Below are 27,290 nucleotides of genomic sequence, written 5' to 3' on the forward strand. Positions count from 1 at the left end.
CACAGCTGTGTGCGGCGCATCACCGCCATGTTGTGACGCGGCGAGGAGGGCGGCGCTCAAGGCGCGCGTCATCAAGTCACATGATCCGGTCACATGACCGGGCATGTAACCAGGCAACGCGCCACCCACAAGAACGCCATCCGCCTCACCACAGCACAGAGCATGCGCAGTGTGCGCTCAAGCCTGCGATCCCAGAGAGACCCATAATATGGCTTCAAGACTAAGTACCAAAGGCCAGATATCACACATAAGTATCGCTATCAAATGAAGCTAGATATCTATTGTGTAGGTTAACCCTTTCGCGCCTGAGCCTGTTTTTGCCTTCGTGACCAGGCCAATTTTTTCAATTCTGACCAGTGTCACTTTATGAGGCCATAACTCTAGAACGCTTCAACGGATCCTGCTGATTCTGACATTGTTTTCTCATGACATATTGTACTTCAGGATAGTGGTAAAATTTCTTAGATATGAACTGCGCTTATATGTTAAAAAAATCGAAATTTGGCAAAAATTTTGAAAATTTTGCAATTTGCAAACTTTTAATTTTTATGCCCTTAAATCAGAGAGTGATATCGCACAAAATAGTTAATAAATAACATTTCCCACATGTCTACTTTACATCTGCACAATTTTGGAAACATAATTTTTTTTTTTTTGGAAGTTATAAGGGTTAAAAGTTGACCAGCGATTTATCATTTTTACAACAAAATTTACAACACCATTTTTTTTAGGGACCACCTCACATTTGAAGTGAGTTTGGGGGGTCAATATGACAGAAAATACCCAAAAGTGACACCATTCTAAAAACTGCACCTCTCAATGTACTCAAAACCACATTCAAGAAGTTTATTAACCCTTCAGGTGCTTCACATGAATGAATGGAATGTGGAAGGAAAAAATAAACATTTAACTTTTTTTCACAAACATTTTACTTCAGAACCATTTTTTTTATTTTCACAAGTGTAAAAACAGAAAATGAACCACAAAATTTTTTGTGCAATTTCTCCCAAATACGCCGATACCCCGTATGTGGGGCTAAACCACTGTTTGAGCACACGGCAGAGCTCAGAAAGGAAGGAGTGCCGTTTGACTTTTTCAATGCAGAATTGGCTGGAATTGAGATAGGACGCCATGTCGCATTTGGAGAGCCCCTAATGTGCCTAAACAGTGGAAACCCCCACAAGTGACCCCCATTTTGGAAACTAGACCCCTTAAAGAACTTATCTAGATGTGTGGTGAGCACTTTGAACCCCCAAGTGCTTCACAGAAGTTTATAACGTAGAGCCATGAAAATAAAAAATCATTTTTGTTCCACAAACATGATCTTTTAGCCCCCAATTTTTTATTTTCACAAGGGTAACAGGAGAAATTGGACCCCAAAAGTTGTTGTCCAATTTGTCCTGAGTACACTGGTACCCCATATGTGGAAGAAAACTACTGTTTGGGCACACGGTGGGGATCGGAAGGGAAGTAGTGACGTTTTGGAATGCAGACTTTGATGGAATGGTCTGCGGGTGTCATGTCGCATTTGCAGAGCCCCTGATGTGCCTAAACAGTGGAAATCCTCCACAAGTGACCCCTTTTTGGAAACTAGACCCCCCCAAGGAACTTATCTAGATGTGTGGTGAGAACTTTGAACCCCCAAGTGTTTCACTAAAGTTTATAATGTAGAGCCGTGAAAATAAAAAAATCATTTTTTTCCACAAAAAAGATCTTTTAGCTCCCAATTTTTATTTTCACAAGGGTAACAGGAGAAATTGGACCCTAAGAGTTGTTGTCCAATTTGTCCTGAGTATGCTGGTACCCCACATGTGGGGGGGGACCACTGTTTGGGCACACGGTGGGGCTCGGAAGGGAAGTAGTGACGTTCTGGAATGCAGACTTTGATGGAATGGTCTGCGGGCGTCATATTGCATTTACAGAGCCCCTGATGTGCCTAAACAGTGGAAACCCCCAATTCGAATTCCAACCCTAACCCCAACACACCCCTAACTCTAGCCCTAACCCTAGCCCTAACCCTAAAGGCCCCGTCTCACTAAGCAATCTCGGTAGCAAGATCGCTGCTGAGTCACAACTTTTGTGACGTAACAGAGATCTCACCAGCGAGATTGCTGTGTGTGATAGCGATCAGCGAGCGGCCCTCCTGCCGGTATCGCTGATCGCTGCAAGAAATCTCTGGACATTTCTTTGGTCGCTGGTCTCCCGCTGGCCAGCACACATCGCTGTGTGTGACAGCGGGAGACCAGCGATCAGGTGTAAAAAATAATAAAAAAAATAAAAAATATAGTTATTCTCACCTTCCGATGTCCCGTTCAGCCATCCGGCCTCTCTCCACGCTCCGGTCCCAGTGATCCTTTGCACGAATGACCGCGAGACTTTGTTATCCCGCGAGACCGTGACATCTCGCGGTCATTCATGCAAAGGATCACTGGGACCGGAGCGTGGAGAGAGGCCGGAAGACTGCGCGGGACATCGGATGGTGAGAATAACTATATTTTTTATTTTGATTCTATTTTCTACAGCGATAGCCAGCGATGCCGGGCGCTCGGCATCGCTGTGCTGATCGCTGGTGAAGCTGTCTGTGTGACAGCTCACCAGCGATCACATAGCGACTTACTAGCGATCCTGACACCTTGATATCGGTGTCGGGATCGCTGGTAAGTCGCTTAGTGAGACGGGGCCTTAACCCTAACCCTAGCCCTAACCCTAACCCTAGCCCTAGCCTGCCTACATGCTTTTTTTTTCTTTACTTTTTTTTTTATTTTTGTGTTTTTTATTTTTTGTATTTTTGACTCATAGTAACGCCACTTCTCCTCTGATCTCACACTGGCAGATGATCAGAGGAGAAGCAGCGTTACTATGTGACAAGATCGCTGCCCGGCACATAGTAACGCCACTTCTCCTCTGATCTCACACTGACAGATGATCAGAGGAGAAGCAGCGTTACTGTGTGACAAGATCGCTGCCTGACACAGCTGTGCCAGGCAGCGATCAGCTGTGCCAGGCAGCGATCTAGTCACACTGTAACGCTGCTTCACCTCTGCTCATCTGTCAGCATGAGCTCAGAGGAGAAGTCGCGTTATAATGAGGGAGATCGCCGGGAAACAAGCAGCTTTCCTAGCGAGCTCTCTCATTGGCTGCTGTGACGCGACGTCATCAGGACCTGAACCAATCAGGTCTCGATGATGTCGGGGGTCCCAGCATGCATTGTGCACCGGGATCCCCGCGTTATAAGGTATGAGGGGGTCCCGGGGGGCACAAAACCGCCGACAGTAGATAAACGTCGGCGCTGCACAAAGCCCAGCAAGCGCCAACGTTTATCTACTGTGGGCGGTCGCGAAGAGGTTTATAGAAATCAACTGTTCAGCTCAGATGATTATATATCCATCACATTAATACGAACGACCATAAAGATCAACTATCCAAGTGAGTAAATGTGAAATTTGGCTCTAAGAAAGACATGAATGTATATATAGGCAAAATATATCAGGAATACATATAGATAGATCAATATTTAACAGACACATCAATGAAAATCATGATATTACATAAATATAAATATACCATGGTACTACATAATGTGCATCAAATATAACATCCATCACATATCAAATCTCCATATATTAGGAGTACATGACATATGTAGATATCTACTAATATTGCCATAAAAGATCATAATTAGCATTAGTATTCAAATATGCATCACATACATCATATGCCAAATCTCCATAATTTAGGAATATATGACATAAATAGATAGACATCCACTAAAATTGCCATAAAGGGTCATAATTAACATTAATATCTAGATGCATGTGGTACCACCATTGTCAAGAATCACAAGTCATCACATATATTGCACTGATAGTCTGTAGAAAAATTCTTCCAGGATAACCAACATATTCATTCATCCAGTCTTCCCATCAGGAACCATCCCCCATCAGTTAGATCCATATATCGATCACTAGATGGACAGGTAAATGTAAATGAGTATACATGCAAAGGTATAGGGGTCAGAACCCAAATGTGCCAAATACATTCAACATAAAAAATGAATAAAACACTATATACAATAAAATTTGCGCTTACTTAAAGAAAGGACTTGAAGCTCAATGTTTCACTAAGGCCCTTTGGGGCACATGTGTCTAGAACGACCATCCATTTGGTTTCTCTTTTTAGTAACTCTTTCTTATAGTCACCTCCCCGAATGCCTAACTGAACCCTATGTATACCTTTAACTTTGAGGCATTTGGGATTGCTATTATGGCACATCTGAAAATGTCTCTGTATCGCTTTAAGGATAGACGCGTTTTTGATATCCCTCACATGTTCTAAAATCCTAGTTTTTCACTGTCTAGTTGTCATTCCGATGTAAATAAATTTACAAGGAAAATAGGCATAATACACTACCATGTCTGTAGCGCACGTAACATGGTGCGTAATTGTATATGTTCTTGTAGCCTCACTGTTGTCAAATGTGAATGTTCTCTCTACATAACTACATGTTAAACAGTTTCCACATTGGAAACATCCCCACTTGGGGCCTGTTCTCTACGAAAAAAACGACTTCTGTGGGGCCACATAATGACTCCGTGTCAGAAGGTCTTTTAAATTTTTTGATCGTCTCCAAGTGACACTAGGATTAAAGGTACTGTCACACTTAGCGATGCACCAGCGATCCCGACCAGCGATATGACGCTGTCAGGATCGCTGGTACATCGCTAAGTGGTCGCTAGTGAGCTGCCACACAGGCAGATCTCACCAGCAACATAGCAGCGGTCGGGGGTCGCTACTTACCTGTCAGACGAGGCACACCTGACGTCCTCCCGCCCGCGTCCACGCGTCGCTCGTCACAGCAGGAAGCCCAGCAGGAAGCTGACGCCGAGAAACGGCTCAGGACGCTCTCGCGCGATCAGCGATAACCAGTGGGGGAGCTGTCGGAGGTAGGTATCAGACATAGCGATATCGCTAGCAATATCGCTATAACGTCACAAAAACCAGTGATGTTATAGCGATATTGCTAGCGATATCGCTTAGTGTGACAGGCCCTTAATTGGCAAAACTTTACAAAGATCATCATCAGCCCTAAGGATCGACCAATGTTTCCTTAATATGTCCATAACGTCAGTCCATCTAGAGTTAAAGGTCGTGATAAGGCGCACTGGTTGTTCTACCGTTACTTTTTGCTTTTGTATCAATAATTTATTTCTTGGTGTAAAATGGGCCCGTCTATATCCTGCTCTAATAGTTTTGTGGTTATACACTCTTTGTCTCAAATTGGAAGTAAGAATTTCTGCTTGCTTTTAAAACTTACTATCATCAGAACGTATTCGTTTCATACGCAAAAATTGACCCATCGGTATCGCCCTCACCATCTGTGGGTGGTGCGCCGAAGTGGCGTGTAAGAGAGAGTTTGTGGCTGCATCTGTAGTGATAAAATTACATTCATCGACTTCCAACAAGACATTCAAAAATTCAATTTGTTTTTTGCTATACTTAAAAGTTAGTTTGATATTCAGCTGATTATCATTTAATTTTTCTATGAACGAATTTAATGATGCTTCGGAACCCTGCCGTATAAACAGTAAATCATCGATATAGCGAGACCATGAGATCACGGCAGCGAAGTCCTCCGTGTTATAGACAGTTTCTCTTTCCCACAGCCCCAGGAACAAATTAGCATACGAGGGCGCACAAGTCGCCCCCATAGCTGTGCCCTGGCGCTGTAGGAAAAATCTGTCCTTAAAAGTAAAAAAATTATGCGTTAAACTAAATTCCTACAATACCAAAATAAAATTAATCAAATCAATATCCAAATCCGTCATATATAAAATGGACCTCGATGCCGCGATCCCATGGTCATGGCATATCGACGTATACAACGACTCCACATCACATGTTACTAAGAACATGTCTGGCTCAAGTTGTATATTGTTGAGTCGTGTTAAAATGTTTGTTGTATCTTTAATATATGAAGGCAGGGTTTCTACACATTGTTGTAAATAGAAATCAATGAACCTGCAAACTCTCTCATTGAGGCCACCTATACCCGAGACAATTGGGCGACCCGGTGGGTTTTCAACATTTTTATGAACTTTAGGAGTCAAATAAAATGTTGGCACCACTGGTGATGTAGTAATCAATCCTTCTAACATTCTCATTGTAATGATTCCCTCCTGTTGTGCTTTACATAAAATGGAGTCCAATTCCACCTTAAATATTTTAAGTGGGTTGGAATCCAATTTTTTTTTTTTCGCTACAGATCAAACCTGCTGACAAAATGGAGGAACTTTTAAAGCAGGTGGTCCTTGCTCAGCAATGGTAGGAGCATCCATTTCATCAACAGCAGCAGACAAATAATATGTTAATACGCAGATCGTGTCTATGCGAGAGGCAGCACCAATAATATTAGCGGGATTATATATCCAACAGACTTAATTGTGAATAGCAATGTATAAAATTCAACTTTTATTCAAGGTCTAATTAAAATATGACAAACAACACCCTTGTGAATAGACTCAAACAGAAAAAAACACAAAGACACAGATAAAAATGCAGGTATTTTCCTGCCTACAAATGAGTATGAGGCCTCTAGTACATAGTGAATAAACTTGTTGTAGTTGTCTAATGGGACCACAGGATTCAATATAATATGCACTTGCACTGTGGTCAAATGATCACATTTCCATCATCAAAATTAGTAACAACTACCAATGAAGCAGTTGGAATAGGGGGCATATCCAAAAGTGTTTTATACAAAGCAATGAATAACTATCCCCTTTATACCAGTAGCCATGACACATAGGCATATAATTGCATGCAAGCACAGTTCCTCTACAGTGCTACAAAATGTAACAGAAACTTTCCATAAATAACATGAGGCCGAAATGTATGCAGCTTGAAATATATAGAGGCAGGAATGGAGGAAGGGAGTTCAAAACGGGTCACACTAGAAGAACCATAATACCTCACTAAATCAGTGAGCATTCAAAGTGACCATAGAAGTTCGAACACAGCAATGCCGCATTTATAACATATTATTGTGGCTTTAACGTTGTCAGATCTCACCCAATAATGAGGAGTCCATTCCTTCCAATACCCTTTAGAATAACCATGGAACCATAACGGGTGGTACCGGGCACTGCCCGCCTTGAGAATTGCGTCTCCCGACGCGTTTCGTTATAATACACTCATCAGGGGAGTTATAGCAAAAAATACCGCTGCCTTACCGTCATCCCCCGCTTTTGTGGTTCATACAGTTTGAGCTGGAGGCCGCGTCCTTTGTAAGCCACGCCCCCGGCGTGTGACGCGCTGCAAATGGGACGGCGCTGTGACTGACATCACAGCAGCATGGGCTGTGGAGTGCTCCTGTTACTATGGTAATGTCTGGAGCTGAAGAAAAAAAAACAAAACATTGTATTGTAGCATCCATTAGCATTGCACCGTCCATCTTAATTAACCCTTTTGTGCTTGAGAATCGCCACAAAGGACTAATTAGACTCCAGTAATAATAACATAATAAACTGTATTCAAACTAAAAGTTTATATTTTGACAAAACCCCATATGCAAATTTGCAAAATACTGGGAACAAAAGAATCCCAAATGGCATGATTCAAAATACCTCACCACACAGTATGACAACAACCATGTGAACAAGGTCCAAGAGGTGTAGTAATTCTAGGGTACACCCAATGACAATTTGTGCCCAAAATAAAACATGGTTTTTGGAAGAGGTTACTAAGATAGAAAAATGTGAAAAATAGCAGTTGTTTAGGGGAAGTTATATGATGTAAGGAGTGGATCTCTTGAGCCGTGGGATGGAAAGACTGGGCGAGCTAACCACGTGATGACCACCCCCTATACAGGGAGTGTTGGGGGCAAGCCCAGAAAAACCTAATTGCACGGCAAAAAACAAAGAGAGCGGCTCCAAAATTGTCAATCACAAATGAAGAAAAATGCATTTATCAAAAACAATAAATCAAGGAATAAACGCCACGAACAACACAGGTGTCCTTATAAAAAACAACAATAGGACAGTTGTTCATTTAAGCCAAGTGGATGCATCGTTCTCAGTTGGAAGATCCATTTACTTTCTTTTTGAAGGATCATCTTATTCCAATCCCCCCCTCTTACAGGAGGTACAAGCCTATCAATAGCAATAAATGAGATTACCCTAGGGTCACTTTGATGGCACATGTTCACATGGTTTGCTACTGGGGTATCCCTCTTATTGATAATGTCCCGTATGTGTTCACCCACTCTCTTGCGAAATTCTCTTTTTGTTTTCCCAATATATTCAATGCTGCATCTGCATGTGGCTTTGTACACCACCCCACTGGTGCGGCAATTGATGAACTGGCGTATGGAGTAGGTTATACCAGTCACATTACTCATGAAGGTCTTTGCCTGTGTGATGGACATACAGGCCTTGCATCCCCCACATTTGAAACATCCTTTGGGTTGGTTAGATAGGAAGTTTTTAGTCTCCTTTGGTTGGAAGTGACTGTGGATTAGTCGGTCCTGTAAGGAAGTACCCCTCCTATACGTGATTTGGGGATTTGTGGGGACAAATTTGGTGATGATGTTATCCATCTTCAGAATTAGCCAATGTTGTTGTAATATGGACCTAATTAGATCGGACCCATTGGAAAATTTAGTTATGAACCGGACAAAATCATCGTCCCTCTTTTTTGGTCTAGAAATTAGGAGCTCCCTCCGATCCTTTCCAACCGATTCCTTATAGGCCCTCTGTAAAACATTATTAGGATAACCTCTATCTAGGAACCTCCTTTGCAGGTCTTTTGCCTGGGTCTCAAAATCTGCTATTTCTGAGCAATTTATGCGCACCCTCAGGTAATGGCTTTTTGGTATCCCTCTTTTAAGGGATAATGGGTGGTTACTCTCCCATTTTAGGAACGAATTTGTAGCCGTTGCCTTTCGATGGGTTTTTGTACAGAGAGAACCCTCAGCATTTTTAGTTATGCAGATATCAAGGAAGTTCAATGTGTGGGAATTCACTTCATAGGTGAACCGTAAACCAATATTGTTTAGATTCAAACCCTCCACAAAGGTTCCAAAATCTACCATGTTCCCCCTCCAGATGACCAGGATGTCGTCGATATAGCATAACCACATGACAATACTGTCATCTGGGCTGGACACACAGTCACCAAAGATCACCTCTTTCTCCCACCAGCCCAGGAGCAAATTTGCATACGAGGGCGCACAAGGGCTACCCATCGCAGTGCCCCTGAGCTGGTGGAAGTATCTGCGATCAAAAACAAATACGTTTTTAGTGAGCCGAAACTCCAAGGCCTCCAAAACAAACCTATTATGTTTGGAGAATTGTGTTCCTCTAGTACAAAGATAGTGTTCAACTGCAAGTAACCCTTTGTCATGGGGGATAGAGGAGTACAAAGACTCCACGTCAATACTGCCCAACACCATATTGGCATCGAAACAGATACCGTCTAGCTTTCGCAGCAAATCCATGGAGTCTCTTACAAAGGAATTCAATGACATCACAAGTGGTTTTAAAATTTGGTCTAAGTATACTCCTAGTTTTTCAGTGATGCTATTATTACCGGATACAATTGGCCTCCCTTTCAGGGGATTAGTGCCTTTGTGTATCTTTGGGAGACAGTAAAAGGTTGGCATAACCGGGTGTCCTGGGATTAGAAAATCTTTTTCTTCTTTACCCAAAACACCCTCTGCAAAACCATTTTCCACCAGCAATTTCAACTCATTCATGAATAAGGGAGTGGGATTTTTTTCAAGAATTTCATAGTCTCCCTCCTTTTCCAAAATTGCAAGACACATCAACCGATACTCAGAACTATCCATGACCACTGTATTACCTCCTTTGTCAGAAGGTTTTATCGTGATGTTAGTGTCTTTTTCAAGATTACAAAGACATGATATTTCATCTTTGGTCAAATTATGGTGGTATCTCAAATCATCAGTTGATAGTTTCATTAAATCCTTTGTAACCAGATTTATAAAAACATCAATTGGACCCGTATCTGTTCCCAGTGGGGGCATTCTAGAACTTTTGTTTTTTAGATCCGTAAAGGCACCTAATCCCTCTGATTTGGGATCAGGGTCAATTAAGTGATAGAGGAATTGAATGTCATGCAATAAATCATCCCGTACTCCCAATTCCTCACATTTTCTGATTTCCTCTTTGGCAAAGAACCTTTTCCATTTTAAACGTCTGGCAAACAAATTCAAATCTTTCACCGTTTCAAAAACGTCCATATCCGAGGTAGGTACAAAAGACAATCCTCTACCCAATATCTCCATCTCTTCTAATTTTAAAGGCCTAGAAGACAAGTTAATAACTTGAGGCAGCACCACCAGTGACCACGTACCGGTCGGAGGCCCGGTACAATGTCTGTTCGGCACTGAGGAAGATGGGTCCCGAGGATGATATGGAGGCTTTCCTTACAGTGTTCATGCGCACAGCAGAGAGGAGGAGTTTGCCCAGTAGGATGAAGTGGAGGCCTCCTTCCTGACAGGAGATGCCCAAAAGGCCTACCTGGACCTCAGTCGGGATGATGCCCTGGACTATGGGAAGCTGAAAGGTCAGATCCTTGCCCGCCGAATGGGGGTTAACACTTATGTGTGGGCTCAGAGGGTTTTTCAGTGGACTTTGGTGGAGTCACGTCCCACCAGGTCTCAGGAATATGACTTGCTGTAATTGGTTAAAAAATGACTCCAGCCTGAGACCTTAAGTCTCTTCCAGATGGTAGAGAGGGTGGTGGTAGACCGGCTGGTGAGGGCTCTGCCAACAGCCATACAACGTTGGGTGGGACAAGGGGACCCGGGCACTCTGGAATAGGTGATTAGACTGGTGGAGTGGTATACCGCCACTCAGGACTTTATACGGGACACTGCTCCACTTCGACTGTCACTTAAGGCCCCGCCAGCTCAGGAGCCTGGGAAAAGTCCACGACCATCCACCGGGGCCAATATGGACCGTGCCCGTACTGAGGGGATAACATGGAAAGCGAATGACAACAGACCCGTGTCCCCTAACTTGACCCCAAGGTTCCCTTGTGTCACAGTAGTTAAGTGTTGGCGATGCCAAGGGCCCAGACATATGATGACCACCTGCCCCATACAGCATAACCTATGGACTGTGGGTATACTCGCCGTGTGTCTGTTTGCCCAGCCAGTCTGCACTGCCACTACAGACCCTGCCAGTACCGAACCCAAGCTGTGCAAGGTGGGAGACCAGGGTTAACCTTCCCAAGGTATATGATATTTCGGGCGCAGAACCCGAAGATCCCGAGTCAGGGATACCTGCAGTAGGGGTCACCAACCCCGATAGGTTTCCCCTAGAGGTATTGGCAGGAGATGTCGAGGAGACCCCACTGATCCCAAGCTGGAAGTGTCTGGTAAGTTCGGGACAGCTCAGCTCCAGGATCGCACACTTGCTCGGGCAAGAGAAAGGGTGATAGAAGTTAATGGAATGGCGCAGCAAACGGGTGCAGAAACGGTCTTTTCCTGCATAGCTGTCAACCAAGACCTATTGTATAGGGTTGACAAAATCCGGGATGAGGTGGTAGAACAGGTGGTAGTGCCTCAACCCTACTTTCGTACGGTGCTAGAATTGGCTCACATCCACATGGTGTGAGGGCACTTGGGGGAACGCATCCTACAGCGGTTTTTTTTGGCCTGGGGTGTATGTGGAGGACCAGAGGTACTGTGACATGTGTCCAGAGTGGCAACTGACCTCACCCATCACGAACTACCAGAGTCCCTTGGTACTTCTGCACCATCATAGAGGTACCCTTTGAGTGGATTGTAATGGATCTCATGGGGCTGATAGTAAAATCTGCCCGAGGTCACAACACATACTGGTGGTCGTAGATTGCACTACCCGCTGCTCGGTGGCCATTCCGCTGTGGCATACCTCAGCTAAACTTATTGCCCAGGAATTGTTTGCCCTGTTCTGTCACCTTGGGCTACCAAAGGAGATCCTCACTGATCAGGGGACTCCTTTTATGTCCAAGGTGACAAAGGAACTGTGCAAGCTTCTAAATATAAAACAGTTGTGCAGGCCGGTGTATCACCCCCAGACCGACGGGCTAGTCGAGCGATTCAACAAAACCCTAAGATCCATGATGAAGAAAGTAGTTTCTAAAGATTGAAGGGATTGGGACATGTTGCCCTACTTGATGTTCGCCATTCGGGAAGTACCGCAGGCTTCCACGTGATTTTCACCTTTTAAGCTACTGTATGGCAGGCTTCCTTGGGGTCTGTTGGACGTAACCAAAGAGACGTGGGAGCAGGAACCTATGCCGCATAAGAGTGTCAATGAGCACGTGGCCAACATGCAGGACCAAATCGCGGTGGTCAGATCAATAGTGAAGGAGCATTTGCTGGATGCTCAGGCAGAGCGCAGAGCAGAGCCGCGTGTATAACAAAAAGGCTGCAGTTCGCTCCTTTAACATAGGGGATCAGGTGTTGGTATTGGTGCCTACTGCCGAAAGTAAGGTCATGGCCAAGTGGAAAGGGCCATATGAAGTTCGGGGAAAAGTGGGTGAAGTAAATTATCGAGTTTACCAGCCTGGAAAAAGAAAGCCTGAACTGTTGTATCACGTGAATCTGTTGAGGACCGGGAGTGTATGCTTATGGAAGTGACTCCCGACCTACCATCTGGGGACCCTCCGATATCGGCCCGGACGGAGGCAGAGGGAGAGGTAAAAATAGGAGCCACCCTCTCAAAACAACAGCGGCGAGAGGTGCGGAAATTGATACAAGGGAATACTGAAGTATTCTCGGGTCTACCCGGTCGTACCTCTGTCATCCAGCATGACATTATCACAGAGCCTCACGTAAGGGTATGAATGAAACCGTACCGTGTGCCTGAGGCCGGGAGACAAGCCATCGCGAATAAGGTAAAACAAATTCTCCAGCTGGGAGTAATTGAGGAATCCACGAGTGACTGGGCTAGTCCTATTGTGCTAATCCTGAAGCTGGATGGGTCATTACGGTTCTGTAACGACTTCCGTAAGTTAAACGAGGTGTCAGTTTGACCTTTACCCAATGCCCAGGGTGGACGAGCTGATGAAGCGACTGGGTCAGGCCCTGTATTTTACCTTGCTCGATCTGATTAAGGGTTTTTGGCAGGTGCCCCTTACAGAGTCATCCAAGGAAAAGACGGCGTTCATAAAACCGGAGGGACTGTACCACTATGTCATCCTGCCCTTTGGAATACATGGGGCCCCAGCCACATTCCAGTGGCTAATGGACATAGTGCTGGAACTGCATCAGAAGTATGCATCAGCGTTCTTGGATGACATTATCATCTTTACTGACTGGCGTACCCACTTGTCCCAGGTGCAAGTGGTAGTAGATTCGCGTACAGCCGCGGTAGGACTCAAGGAAGCTCGGTGCTTGGGACATGTGATCGGCCATGGGGTTATCAAACCCCAAATAGATAAAATCGAGGCCATTCAGAATTGGCCCCGACCTGTGACCACCAAACAGGTGAGAACGTTTCTTGGTATCCTCGGGTATTACCGGAGGTTCATACCGAATTTTTCGGGGAGAACAACACCCCTAACTGATCTCCTCATGGGGAAAAAGTTGGTTATTATTTGGTGGAACCCCCAGGCGGAGGAAGGGTACCAATCTATGAAGGTGACGCTGTGCTGACAGCCCATCCTCATTAGCCCTGACTTCCAGAAGCAATTCATTGTACAGATAGATGCCTCTAACGTAGGCCTAGGAGCGATCCTGTCGCAGGAGTTGGACGGGGAGGAGCATCTGGTCACCTACCTAAGTAGGAAACTCACCCCGGCCGAGAAAAAATATAGCGTAGTGGAGGAGTCCCTCACCATTAAGTGGGCCATCGGGTCCCTACGCTATTATTTGCCCACCTCCAATCCCATACTTAATGGAAAAATCTTTATTAAGTGCTCCAAACTAATAGGTAGCTGTCCTTTTTCCAGAGCTTCCCCCTTCCCTTGAGGTGTTGGCTTTGTGCAGCAAGAAAGTATAACCAGGGATTAGGGAGCGCTAGGCCTCCCTCCTCTTTCGGTCTCTGCGGTATTTCCTGTTTAACTCGCATACTCTTCTTACCCCACACTAATTCTCCAAATAATGATTTTATCCTGTGGAACCTGCTCATTGGGATCCAGATGGGCGAATTATATAACACATAGAGCCGTTACGGCATCACAATCTTTTTGAGGAGATTCACTCTGCCCACCGCTGATAAATGTAACTTATTCCATGCTGTAATTTTAGTGCGCAGTCTTTGTAATAAGGGGCATAAATTAAGCTCCTCAAATGTCATCAATGGAAGAGCTATATGAATCCCTAAGTATTTAAACTGTTGGACCACCTTTAATTTGGTGTATAGTTCCACCTCCCCGGTACAGTCACTCTCTCCATCTATCGGCAAAACACAGGGCATCCCAGTTAATGAGCAGCCCCGATATCCGTTCAAATCCTTCAATTAGGGTCACTACTTTTCTCAAAGCTTCCCCCGGATTTTCCAAAAATAGCAGAATATCATCAGCATATAAATCTATCTTCTCCTCTCCTTTCCCATATACAAACCCCTTCACCTCCTGCGATAGTCTTATTTGGGCAGCTAATGGCTCCAAAGCCAGGGAAATAGCAAAGGGGACAACTCCCTGACAATTTATTATTCACTTTAATTCTGGCTGTTGGAGAGGAGTATAGCAATTTTACCCACAAGGTAAACACTGGCCCAAACCCATAGCAACACAGCATTGACCACAGGTAGCTCCATTCCATGCTGTCAAAGGCTTTATGTGCATCTAGAGCTACCACCACTCTCTTACCGGCATTTTCAGCTAGAATTTGCATGATTAAGCATAGCCTTCTTAAATTGACAGCAGTGGATTTATTTGGCATAAAGCCATATTGGTCCGAGTGGACTACCTTATCTATTATCCGGATTAGTCTGTTCCCCAGAGCCTTGGCCAGTATTTTGATATCTGCTGTCAAAAGTGATATCGGTCTATATGACTCCGGCAGCTGTGGATCTTTTCCAGCTTTGGGAACGACCACAACAATGGCTTCCCTCATAGATGGTGGCAACACTCCCCTCTCCAAAGCCTAGATAAATACCCCTATCAATTTAGTTATTTCCTCATTAAGGTTTTTGTATACTTCACCAGGGATGCCGTCTGCCCCCGGTGCCCTGCCCCCCGCCATGGACTCCAAAGCCTCTCCCAATTCCTCCATGAGAGTGGTTCATCTAGCCAATCTCTGTCTTCATTGCTTAGCTTAGGTAACTGGGCCTCCCCTAGGAATGCATCAATCTCTCCCTCCACCTGCTGCAAATGTGAGTATAACTTCCTAAAGAATCCCTTAAAGACTTCCAAAATTTGCTCCCCCTACATAGCCATTCTAGTTTTAATGCATATACATGTGCCGAGTCCCTCTGCACAGAAGCCACCACTGAGAGCAGAGTGCCTACTTTTTCACGCTCTGTATAGAACACTTGTTGGTTACTCAGCGCTTCCTCCGCTGTCCTCAATTCCTCCATTACCACTATTTCAGTTTTTCTGGATGTGGTTGTATGCCTTGATATATCTCTGAACAAAATCCTCCTTAAATATGCCTTCATAGTGTCCCAAACAATGTGTTGCTCTGCACTACCCTCGTTAAGACTAATAAATTAATCGACCTCATCACCAATCTTCCCCATGTCTAGAAGTTGCAACCAAAAAGGATGAATCTTCCATCTCAGCCCCAATTTACTCCCCTGGTCCTCCATTTGTAGTATCACCACTAATGGACTGTGGTTCGACAACACTCTTGGTAAATACTTCACCTCCTGTAGCAAATCATCCATTTATTTCCCAAGGCTGCTTCTATATGGGACATAGAGCTGTATTTTGCCGAATAGCAGGAGTAGCAATACTTATCCACATTCCGTACCCACCATAGATCTGTCAAGAAGGGGGCGTGTTCAGCCAGAAAAACTAAGCTGGAAGTGCACAAAGCGACAGTCACTTTCCCGCTTGACACCGGGATTGCTGCGGCCCTTTGTATGTCAGCTGCACAGACTAATGGACTAGGGGCTCAATGGGTAAAACTGGAGACCGCCTGTTGCCGCCATAACTCAGACCGTGATCTGTGGAACCCCCATCTGAGGACACTAGGCCGGCCGTTGCCGATACTACAACCCTCAATGGATCATCTGCGGCTGAGGAACCTAAAGACACGATAAGTTGAATAATTGGACTGTTGTTACATTGCCATTTCTCTTTTCAATTTAACTGTTTATCTCCCTGCGAGGAGTACCTTTATTGTTCATTTAAATTGTTATACTGTTAACCATTGCTCTGCCTCCCTTGCGTCGCTGCATCCCACAACCTGCTTACACTTGTATGTACGCGTAGGCTGAGAACATCGAGTGATACACCTTCCTCCCCATCTCTTCTGTAGCACTGCTATTTTTTCATTAACCAGGTGTGTTTCCTGAAGGCATATCACCGAGGGCCTCTGTTGCATAATATATTGCAATATTGCTGTTCGTCTTGTGTTATTAGATAGGTCTCTGACATTCCAGCTCAAAATTTTAACCCTTCCTCCCATCATAGTCAATGATATCAGTATTTCTTCATCCCCCCGTATCCCCCCCAACACCTACCACACCCCAATTCCCCATTTTAAAACAACTCAAAATACCCCTCAAACTTCCCCAACCCTTTGTTTTAGTACCTATGCCGCCCTCTATACCAGACTGGGGAGCACCTTTCAACAACCTAGCAATTATGAGGGTCCAAAATTTCAGACACTTCACTACTCTTCTTGTTAACCCTCTACCTCTTCGTCTCTCTCGCCCAACAATGACAGAATAAGATGCCTGTTGTACCGCTGAACATAACCGTCATTAACATTTTTGTCCCGCAGTACCAAAGGACAATTATCGCATAACCATTAAAATTTTACAATCTTAATAACAATTAACCCTCGAACAACCAGAGCCTTCTTCAGTGAGCCCCATCTGCTCCAATACGTTTGCTGTTCTAATCCAGCCAATGTCGCCTCCTCAGGGGTCTGAAAAAAGTGTACCCCTCCCGGGGCCACGAGACTTAATTTGGCCGCATATATCATTGAGTAAGCCAAACCCAGTCCCCACAGTCTCCTCTTGACCTCTCCGAATTTCATCCTGAGCTTTTGAACTGCCGCGGAATAGTCTGTTTAAATAGATAGTTAAGTCTGCCATGTCTCTGGCCCTTCTAAGATATCACGGTCCTGGTAGTTTAGGATTTTGACCAGGATAGATCTCAGGGCCGACCTGGGGGGGGGGGGGGGGGTGGTGGTAAGGATCTTGATGGTACTCAATGAGCTCTCTCCACTACGAACAATTTTGTAAGGCTGTCTCCTCCCACTTTGGTTTTCAGACTTGATTCAATATAATCAGTGGGGTTGTTCCCTTATAGCTTTTCAGGCACTCCAATTATTCTTCATTTGTTCCTACTGGAACGATTTTCAAGATCGTGTTTTAAATTCTATTTCCGAGATGCGTTGGACATATTTTTTCTCCCTTTTCACAGTTCAGCAATCTGATTCTCAGCACTGCCTACACGCTCCTTCACCGCCTCCGTTCTTTCCTCAGCTTTCTGCATGGCACTATAGAAATTAGCTATTTCACCCTTTAAGCCATCAACCTGCAGGATTAGGGCTGTGAGTGCAGATTTGCAGAATGTCACTACTGCGAATACATCCTTCAGTGTTGGTTCATTCATAGCTGCTTCACATAGACCTACAGGTTGTACACTGTGTGCAAGGGCTTGTGAGGCTGCTGCAGTGGGGGATGTGCCACACTTATCCTGTGACTTATCAGCACGCATGGAGGCCTTCTGAGTCATGGGGCTGTACTGTGCCTGGGACTGCTCTCCATTCAATTCCCGTGTCCGCCACACCTCTAGCATCCTCACCTCCAGCTCCCGGTTGCTGCCTCTCTGCCCCCCCCATTCTGGCAAACTTTTCCAGCTTGGAAATCACCTCCATCTTCCTCCTGTACGCAGCACTTGCCTTGGCCGCCTCCTCCTCTGCTGACTCAGTGCCAGCTTGCTTCCGGGAACTCCCCTCCATCCCCATCCCCTCCATCCCCAGCTCTCTCTGCCTCCTGCGTGTCATCTGAACCTCGGGTGCAGCCTCCAGCAGGTTCTCCACGCTCACCGCAATCTCGGGCACCTGAGCAACTGTCACGGGCATTTGGCGGCACCTCCGTTCAGCACTGTATTTGGCATGTGCAGCGGGGGAGCTCCAACACATGTCCTCTTACATGCCATGCTAGGCCACGCCCCTAAAAAGTTAAATGAATATTCACTGCCCTCCATGCCCATGGGCGTGGAATGCAGTGAATATTCATTTCTCTTTAGCAGCGGCACGGGAGTTAGCCGCCGCTGCAGTCGGCTCCTGCCTCTTATGACCCGCTGCTCTGCCACTGCCTCCCCACCACAGCCAGACCGGTACATCCAGACTATAAGACAAACCCCCCATTTTCCTCCACATTTTTGGAGGAAAAATTGCGTCTTATAGGCCAAAAAATATGGTACATGCCCTTATATGAGGTTTAGGGGATTGATCTTAATGACTGATTCCCTGTAAGATATTTAGTCAGATACCATAGGCTTGAGAGAGAGCTGGTGAGCATTGGCTGTATGTATGTATTTATATTATATATTATTATATATTAGAAGAAATCATTTAATCATTTATGTTTTGTATTTTTTTTGTCAATTTACTCTAGTAAAAAATGAACTGCAAATAATGCATAAAGGTAATAATAATAATAATAAAGGTATTTAGTAAACATAATTTTGATCAAAATAATGTACAAGCCATCCCGCCACGTCACGGCAACCCTTGTGGGACAGTCCTACTCTAGTATTTAAAACCTTTTCACTTGCCAAGTGACGTGAATGTGAACAAGGATCGAGGGACTCCCTGACCCACAAGTAAAAGTATAGGCCAGACTGGATGGCTTTCCCAGCTTTTTGCTTTCTCTGTACAATATACAGTAAAATCGATGGTGTCATTCAAAACTGCAATTCGTCAAGTAAATAACACTTCCTCATATAGCTCTCTCAAAGTGACTCTGGGAAAAAGAGGAGGAAAAATTAAATCATTGGAAAGGGATAAAAGATGGATCACCTTGTATGTTGTACATGCAAATGGCTCTGCCTGATACACGAACGCAGATTCACACTATATACGTCGCACACATGGCTCCATTCCGTACATGCTGCACACACGGGTCCGCTCCATTCATGTCGTACGCATGCATGGCAGTGTTCATATGTGGGGCTGCATGAGCGCAGCTAGTGTCGGGGAGCTACATTTAATTGATGGTATCATGAATTCACAGAAATACTGCTGTATAGTGAAAGAGAAGATGCTCCCATCACTTCATGCAGAGTCGCCATCAGGGCATTACTGCCCTTACTGGTGTATGGGGCCCAGCAGGCAGAGGGGGCCTGGACCGGCCCCCTCTCTTCTGCTCACCGGGCCTCAGTGACAGGATTCTGCTGACTCAGTAACTGAAGGTGCCTCCTTAAACGCACGCTCAGTTAAAATCTATTGCCGTGCGGGAGGATATCCTCCCGCAACAGTTAACAGCCGCCAGCTCATGTCACTGCCATATGTCGTAATGTCTGAGCCACAGATGAATAGAGCAAAGGAAAACACTGGACCTCGGCGAGGTAAGGAGAAATGCATTTTGCTACTATGGGGCTCGATTATACTATATGTAACTGTGGGGTGCATTATACTACTATAAACAATAAATATGGGGGTACATTATACTACTATATACGGCTATGGGATGCATTATACTATTATATATGACTATGGGGGAGCATTATACTATTATATATGACTATGGGGGAACATTATACTATTATATATGACTATGGGGGTGCATTATACTATTATATATGACTATGGGGGAGCATTATACTATTATATATGACTATGGGGGAACATTATACTATTATATATGACTATGGTGTGCATTATACTACTATATATGACTATGGGGGTGCATTATACTATATATGACTATGGGGTGCATTATGATCACAGCAAAGAGTAAACAGATTAACGACAAACTAGGGCACACAAATCACCACATTAACAGACGGAGCTATTTATCTGAACTATTGCGGTATATATTTCAGTCAAAAAACTGAGGTGCTTGCATGAAAAAACATGAATATTTCAATGTGAAATGAAAAAAGAAGAAATATGCAGCACTCACCAATAAAGCTGAAATACTGTGCTTCTTTATTTCACATGAATTCCATCAACAGATATATGGACATGCAGGACGTTAGAGGAATGCTAGGGGAGGGAGGTGCTGGACAACGGCCGTTTCGCGATTACTCGCTTCTACGGGTCCAGGTGGATATTTCTTCTTTTTTCATTTCACTATGGTGTGCATTATACTATTATACTAGCTGTTTCGAGCCAGCTAACGCTCGGCACGCTCATTGCTATCTAATTAACGCTGCTGGTGATTAAACTAAAGTAAATAATGACAACATTCAATAGTGCTTACGCAGGTGGTAAATTAAATTAAAATGAAGTTAATAACAATAATAATCATTAAAAATCTGAATAATACTAATGATACATTTTATTCACAGTGTAAAATCAAAAACAAACTGGATTCAGTAAGATGTGCGTTTTTTATTCATTCCAGCATCTAAACAAATTTCATAACGAAACATAAATTAAGTTAAAATTTATCTGTAAACACAATTAAATGTATAGTAATTTTCGTTATTTTCAAAGATCTTTCCTTGACTTCTACCAGGTACAATTTCAACTGAAAGACCTTTATAACTTGTTACTCTAGAGAATGCAGTGTATAATTGACCATGTGTGAATACAGGATCAGGTAGGAGAACGCCAGTCTTATCGAATGTGGTGATTATGTGTGGTGATGTGGTGGGGGGCGGGATTATGTGTGGTGATGTGGTGGGGGCGGGATTATGTGTGGTGATGTGGTGATGTGGTGGGGGGTGGGATTATGTGTGGTAATGTGGTGGGGGTGTGGTATTATGTATGATGATGTGGTGGGGGCGGGATTATGTGTGGTGATGTGGTGGGGGGAGGGATTATGTGTGGTGATGTGGTGGGGGGCGGGATTGTGTGTGGTGATGTGGGGGGCGGGATTGTGTGTGGTAATGTGGTGGGGGGTGGGATTGTGTGTGGTAATGGGGTGGGGGAGGGATTATGTGTGGTGATGTGGTGGGGGCGGAGCTACTGTGCAGGGGGCGGGATTAGCGAGTAATCACGATGCCTCATATATAGATATGACTATATCTAGTGGATTACACTATTATATATGACTGGTGTGCATTAAACTATTATATATGACTATGAGGGAGCATTATACTACTATATATGACTATGGGGGTGCATTATACTACTATATATGACTATGGGGTGCATTATAATACAATGGATGACTATGGGGGTAAAATAGAGAGACCTGGGTCAGTATGGAGAGACTTGAGACAAAATGGGATGACTCATGGGGTCCAGAATGTAAGGGCATGTGGGAGCAGGATGTTGGACATTATTACTGTAGGGGCTAATTAACCTCTTCGCGACCGCCCACAGTAGATAAACGTTGGCGCTTGCTGGGCTTTGTGCAGCGCCGACGTTTATCTACTGTCGGCGGTTTTGTGCCCCCCGGGACCCCCTCATACCTTATAACGCGGGGATCCCGGTGCACAATGCATGCTGGGACCCCCGACGTCATCGAGACCAGATTGGTTCAGGTCCTGATGACGTCGCGTCACAGCAGCCAATGAGAGAGCTCGCTGGGAAAGCTGCTTGTTTCCCGGCGATCTCCCTCATTATAACGCGACTTCTCCTCTGAGCTCATGCTGACAGATGAGCAGAGGTGAAGCAGCGTTACTGTGTGACTAGATCGCTGCCTGGCACAGCTGATCGCTGCCTGGCACAGCTGTGTCAGGCAGCGATCTTGTCACACAGTAACGCTGCTTCACCTCTGCTCATCTGTCAGTGTGAGATCAGAGGAGAAGTGGTGTTACTATGTGCCGGGCAGCGATCTTGTCACATAGTAACGCTGCTTCTCCTCTGATCATCTGCCAGTGTGAGATCAGAGGAGAAGTGGCGTTACTATGAGTCAAAAATACAAAAAATAAAAAACACAAAAATAAAAAAAAAAGTAAAGAAAAAAAAAGTAGGCAGGCTAGGGCTATGGCTAGGGTTAGGGCTAGGGCTAGGGTTAGGGCTAGGGTTAGGGCTAGGGCTAGGGCTAGGGCTAGGGCTAGGGTTAGGGCTAGGGTTAGGGCTAGGGTTAGGGTTGGAATTCGAATTGGGGGTTTCCACTGTTTAGGTACATCAGGGGCTCTGTAAATGCAATATGACGCCCGCAGACCATTCCATCAAAGTCTGCATTCCAGAACGTCACTACTTCCCTTCCGAGCCCCACCGTGTGCCCAAACAGTGGTCCCCCCCACATGTGGGGTACCAGCGTACTCAGGACAAATTGGACAACAACTCTTAGGGTCCAATTTCTCCTGTTACCCTTGTGAAAATAAAAATTGGGAGCTAAAAGATCATTTTTGTGGAAAAAAAATGATTTTTTTTATTTTCACGGCTCTACATTATAAACTTTAGTGAAACACTTGGGGGTTCAAAGTGCTCACCACACATCTAGATAAGTTCCTTGGGGGGTCTAGTTTCCAAAAAGGGGTCACTTGTGGAGGATTTCCACTGTTTAGGCACATCAGGGGCTCTGTAAATGCAATATGATGCCCGCAGACCATTCCATCAAAGTCTGCATTCCAGAACGTCACTACTTCCTTTCCGAGCCCCACCGTGTGCCCAAACAGTGGTCCCCCCCACATGTGCGGTACCAGCGTACTCAGGACAAATTGGACAACAACTCTTAGGGTCCAATTTCTCCTGTTACCCTTGTGAAAATAAAAATTGGGAGCTAAAAGATCATTTTTGTGGAACAAAAATGATTTTTTATTTTCATGGCTCTACGTTATAAACTTCTGTGAAGCACTTGGGGGTTCAAAGTGCTCACAACACATCTAGATAAGTTCTTTAAGGGGTCTAGTTTCCAAAATGGGGTCACTTGTGGGGGTTTCCACTGTTTAGGCACATTAGGGGCTCTCCAAATGCGACATGGCGTCCTATCTCAATTCCAGCCAATTCTGCATTGAAAAAGTCAAACGGCACTCCTTCCTTTCTGAGCTCTGCCGTGTGCTCAAACAGTGGTTTAGCCCCACATACGGGGTATCGGCGTATTTGGGAGAAATTGCACAAAAAATTTTGTGGTTCATTTTCTGTTTTTACACTTGTGAAAATAAAAAAAATGGTTCTGAAGTAAAATGTTTGTGAAAAAAAGTTAAATGTTTATTTTTTCCTTCCACATTCCATTCATTCATGTGAAGCACCTGAAGGGTTAATAAACTTCTTGAATGTGGTTTTGAGTACATTGAGAGGTGCAGTTTTTAGAATGGTGTCACTTTTGGGTATTTTCTGTCATATTTACCCCCCAAACTCACTTCAAATGTGAGGTGGTCCCTAAAAAAAATGGTGTTGTAAATTTTGTTGTAAAAATGAGAAATCGCTGGTCAACTTTTAACCCTTATAACTTCCTAAAAAAAAAAAATTATGTTTCCAAAATTGTGCAGATGTAAAGTAGACATGTGGGAAATGTTATTTATTAACTATTTTGTGCGATATCACTCTCTGATTTAAGGGCATAAAAATTAAAAGTTTGAAAATTGCAAAATTTTCAAAATTTTTGCCAAATTTCGATTTTTTTAACATATAAGCGCAGTTCATAGCTAAGAAATTTTACCACTATCCTGAAGTACAATATGTCATGAGAAAACAATGTCAGAATCAGCAGGATCCGTTGAAGCGTTCTAGAGTTATGGCCTCATAAAGTGACACTGGTCAGAATTGAAAAAATTGGCCTGGTCACGAAGGCAAAAACAGGCTCAGGCGCGAAAGGGTTAATTAAAGAATATTATTTTTGCGGAAACTGTTTTTAGTGTGGGGGAGGTGAAATCCTATTACTGTACAGGGCGATACAATCACATTTTTTCTTCATCTGGTGTAATGTAGAGGTTGGGGAAAAATTGATGAATGTGCTCTAGATAACTGTGTTATGTTCTGCAGAGACGAGTCCTGGCACCTGGAAGAAGTATGCGGAATTAAGCGGAGTTTAACAGAAGAAGCACGTAGCCCTCCGCAAAGCCCCTGAACGCTAATGTGAACCCGGCCTAACAAAAACAATGGCCCTGCTGAAACTATAAATCTATACGCTGGCTCAAGAGCCATCTAAAAGTTAGCAAAGTGGTAAAGTACGACTGCAAAAGAAACAGTGATTGTGTCCTTCTGCTGGAGCGGCACTGGACCCCACGTGTTTCGGCTCAAGGCTTCATCAGTCGATCGACCACTGTAGGCCAAAAGAAAATCAAATGACAATTTTTTTGTCACTATTAATACATTTTAGCAAGTTCAAGACCATGCCATTTATCCCCAGGACTATTTTGGATTTTATCATTCGTGCGCTTTTACAGACTCTTTAAACTTTTTCTCATTCAGATATTTAAATAATTTCTTTCTGCTTTCTAAACCACAAATAGGGCTTCATTTTTATTTCATTTTTATATTCCTTTTTTTCTGATATCATGGAACATGTAAAGAAAAATTAGAAACATCTATTTTTCTACGCTAAAAACATTTCAAATTGTAGAAATTTGTATTTCAAATGAAATTTGTACATTTTTCTGTAGAAATTGTTTTTACATATTGGGCATATTTTTTGATGGAGGGGCTATAAACTGGTTCAGACTTGTCTTTGTTGTGGTTTTTTTTTCTTATTTTTCCATTTTTAAAAAAAAAAAATGGCATACAACAGCTGATTTCATCAGCTATCAGGTTCCCTTAACATGCCATGTAAATCTCTGAAAGTGGCCTTTAACATGCCAGTGCATAGCTGAGGCTCTGCTATGTGTAGCACAAGAGGTCAGATGATCGCAGCTTCAAGTCTTCTAAGAGAAATGGAGACTGTTCTGTCCTCACTAAATGAAGCAGACTTCATGTAGCTTATACAGGCAGCTAAACCGCTATACCGGGGTCTAATAAGGCGACTGTAGGTTGAATCTATGCTTTATTGAACGTGGTGGTATATTGGCGTGGTGAAACTACAAACAAAAAATATGCATACAGTCAATACTGGGTTCATCAGGGATTCATATATACATAATACATGATCTGCATTAATAGCTAGCGAGGGGAGAACTAACTAAGCAGGCTAATATGAGACAGGAATTGGATACAGGAAACATAAGTACTGTACATACCAGCGATGCTGTCACAAGGGGAGAAGAGAAATGAGATGCTTCCTGAATGCAGGCAGAAGGAAAATGGTGGACTGGAGGGAAAATGGGGCTGAACTAACTAACCATAATCCTTTGCAAAAGGCTACCAGGGTGCATTGCAACCTTATCAGAATGCACTGTAAACAGAGGGAAATAAAAAATGAAAGTAAAACACACAATAACACTGCGGATATGACTCTGGTCACTAGATGGAGCCAGAAAACACTGTAAACATTAACAAGCAGATAATCAGGGATTATGAATTAAATGTCAGAGACAGAACAGAGACGCTACAGGCCTCAGAAAATGGCGCTTTTTTTAATACACATTTTGGATTTGCTTTTTTTCACCTCTTAAATAAAAAAGAACCTATACATGTTTGGTATCTACAATATCGTAACTAACTGGAGAATCATATTGGAAGGTCACTTAACACTTAGTGAACATGGTGGGAAAAAAAAAGCAACTGTGGAATTGCAAATTTTTTTGCAATTTCACCACACTTGGAATTTTTTTCCCCCTTTTCCAGTACAAAATATCATAAAACCAATGTTGTAATTCAAAAGTACAACTTGTCCCGCAAAAAAAACAAGCCCTCATATGATTATATTGATGGAAAAATAAAATTATGGATCTTGGAAGAAGAGGAGCAAAAAAGGAAAACGCGAAAACCCAAAGTGGTAAAATTGTTAACTGTGTTTACTATATTTTAATATTTCTAATAAATATTTTATTATTTAAGTGTTGTATGTCATTCTGTAGGCTTTATATTAAGAAAAAAATGGGGATTTCTTTGGAGTAAAACATCTGATCACAGATGTCAAGGTGTCATTTCATTCAATTTTCTATGACCTACATATATAGACGGCTTAAGTTGGTTGATCCCACTGACATTCCCTTTTGCGTCGATTCATTAAACCTTTAATTTTGGCTAGTTTTTAATTTAATAAAGGTGGTTTTCTTTTTTATCACATCATTATAGCATACATAAATACGTGTCTGGCTATCACCTCTCTGTCAGGTTGTTATGAAATGAGACATTTCTTAATGATTTTGACCGCCTGAATTCAAATCTGACAGTCATAGAAAATATTAAAATCCTTGATGTCCCTCCCTCCTTTTTTTCTCCGTTCGAACATTTGTCACGAGGAGCGGTGAGCTAGCAATCACACCTGTCTTTATGCAAAATGGCAGTGACACAGCTGTGTGAAGCAGATAAATTAAAATGCAAGTATTTCTCTTTATGTTCAGGTGACTTCAAAGGAAGTCTATCATCCCCATATCAGGGATGGGCTGGGGGGGAGGCAGTGGGGCATATTCCCCCCCACTCCGGGCTGGTCCCAAGCAGCTGCTGAGGGCCTCCGGGGGGACCACACTGTTACCTTTGAATATGTTCATCTGCTGTCCCGGCCACATGACAGAGATGCAGACATGCCCCCAGCACGCTATTTGGGCTGCGTCTCTGAAGTGAAGTCACACAGCAAACCTGGAGCTGCTTCAGTCTGACGGAGAGGAGCCCGCGGATCGGAGACTTCAGTGGTGTGAGTATGAGGAGCCTGCACTGACTGATCACACTTCTGCCGACAGCACATCACAGGTTGTACCATATGGCTCCATATATAATGTGTGAGGTCCTGTGGGCAGGTCCAGACGTGATCAGTCCAGTGTAGATCTGTGTAGATAATATATCACATCCACTATACAGATTAGTGTATGATCGACTGTGATCCGTGTTAAAAAATACACATTGCTATATAACATCAGATATCTGTAGTCACAGTATATTATATACCAGTCATGTATTGCCCTATATACTTTATGTGGTATACTGTGTGAACAGACATCGGATGTTATGTACATATGTACAGGTTATTGTGTGTACAGTATATCTGATCTCT

The 27,290-nt window shown here is 43.7% G+C and overlaps 1 long non-coding RNA gene across 1 annotated transcript; it reads right to left on the reverse strand.

Moving 5' to 3' along the window:
• Window positions 1–3,251: 3,251 nt before the first annotated feature.
• LOC141051142 (uncharacterized) lies at window positions 3,252–26,952 on the reverse strand. The gene is made up of 3 exons (XR_012220578.1): window positions 26,775–26,952; window positions 7,230–7,392; window positions 3,252–3,964 (listed from the first exon to the last, which is right to left on the reverse strand). It is a non-coding gene; the product is annotated as an uncharacterized lncRNA (long non-coding RNA).
• Between the last annotated feature and the right edge of the window lie 338 nt (window positions 26,953–27,290).

The sequence above is a fragment of the Dendrobates tinctorius genome, unplaced genomic scaffold (assembly GCF_039654945.1).
Source record: "Dendrobates tinctorius isolate UK_male_01 unplaced genomic scaffold, ASM3965494v1 ptg000155l, whole genome shotgun sequence".
In the NCBI taxonomy this organism is placed as follows: domain Eukaryota; kingdom Metazoa; phylum Chordata; class Amphibia; order Anura; family Dendrobatidae; genus Dendrobates; species Dendrobates tinctorius.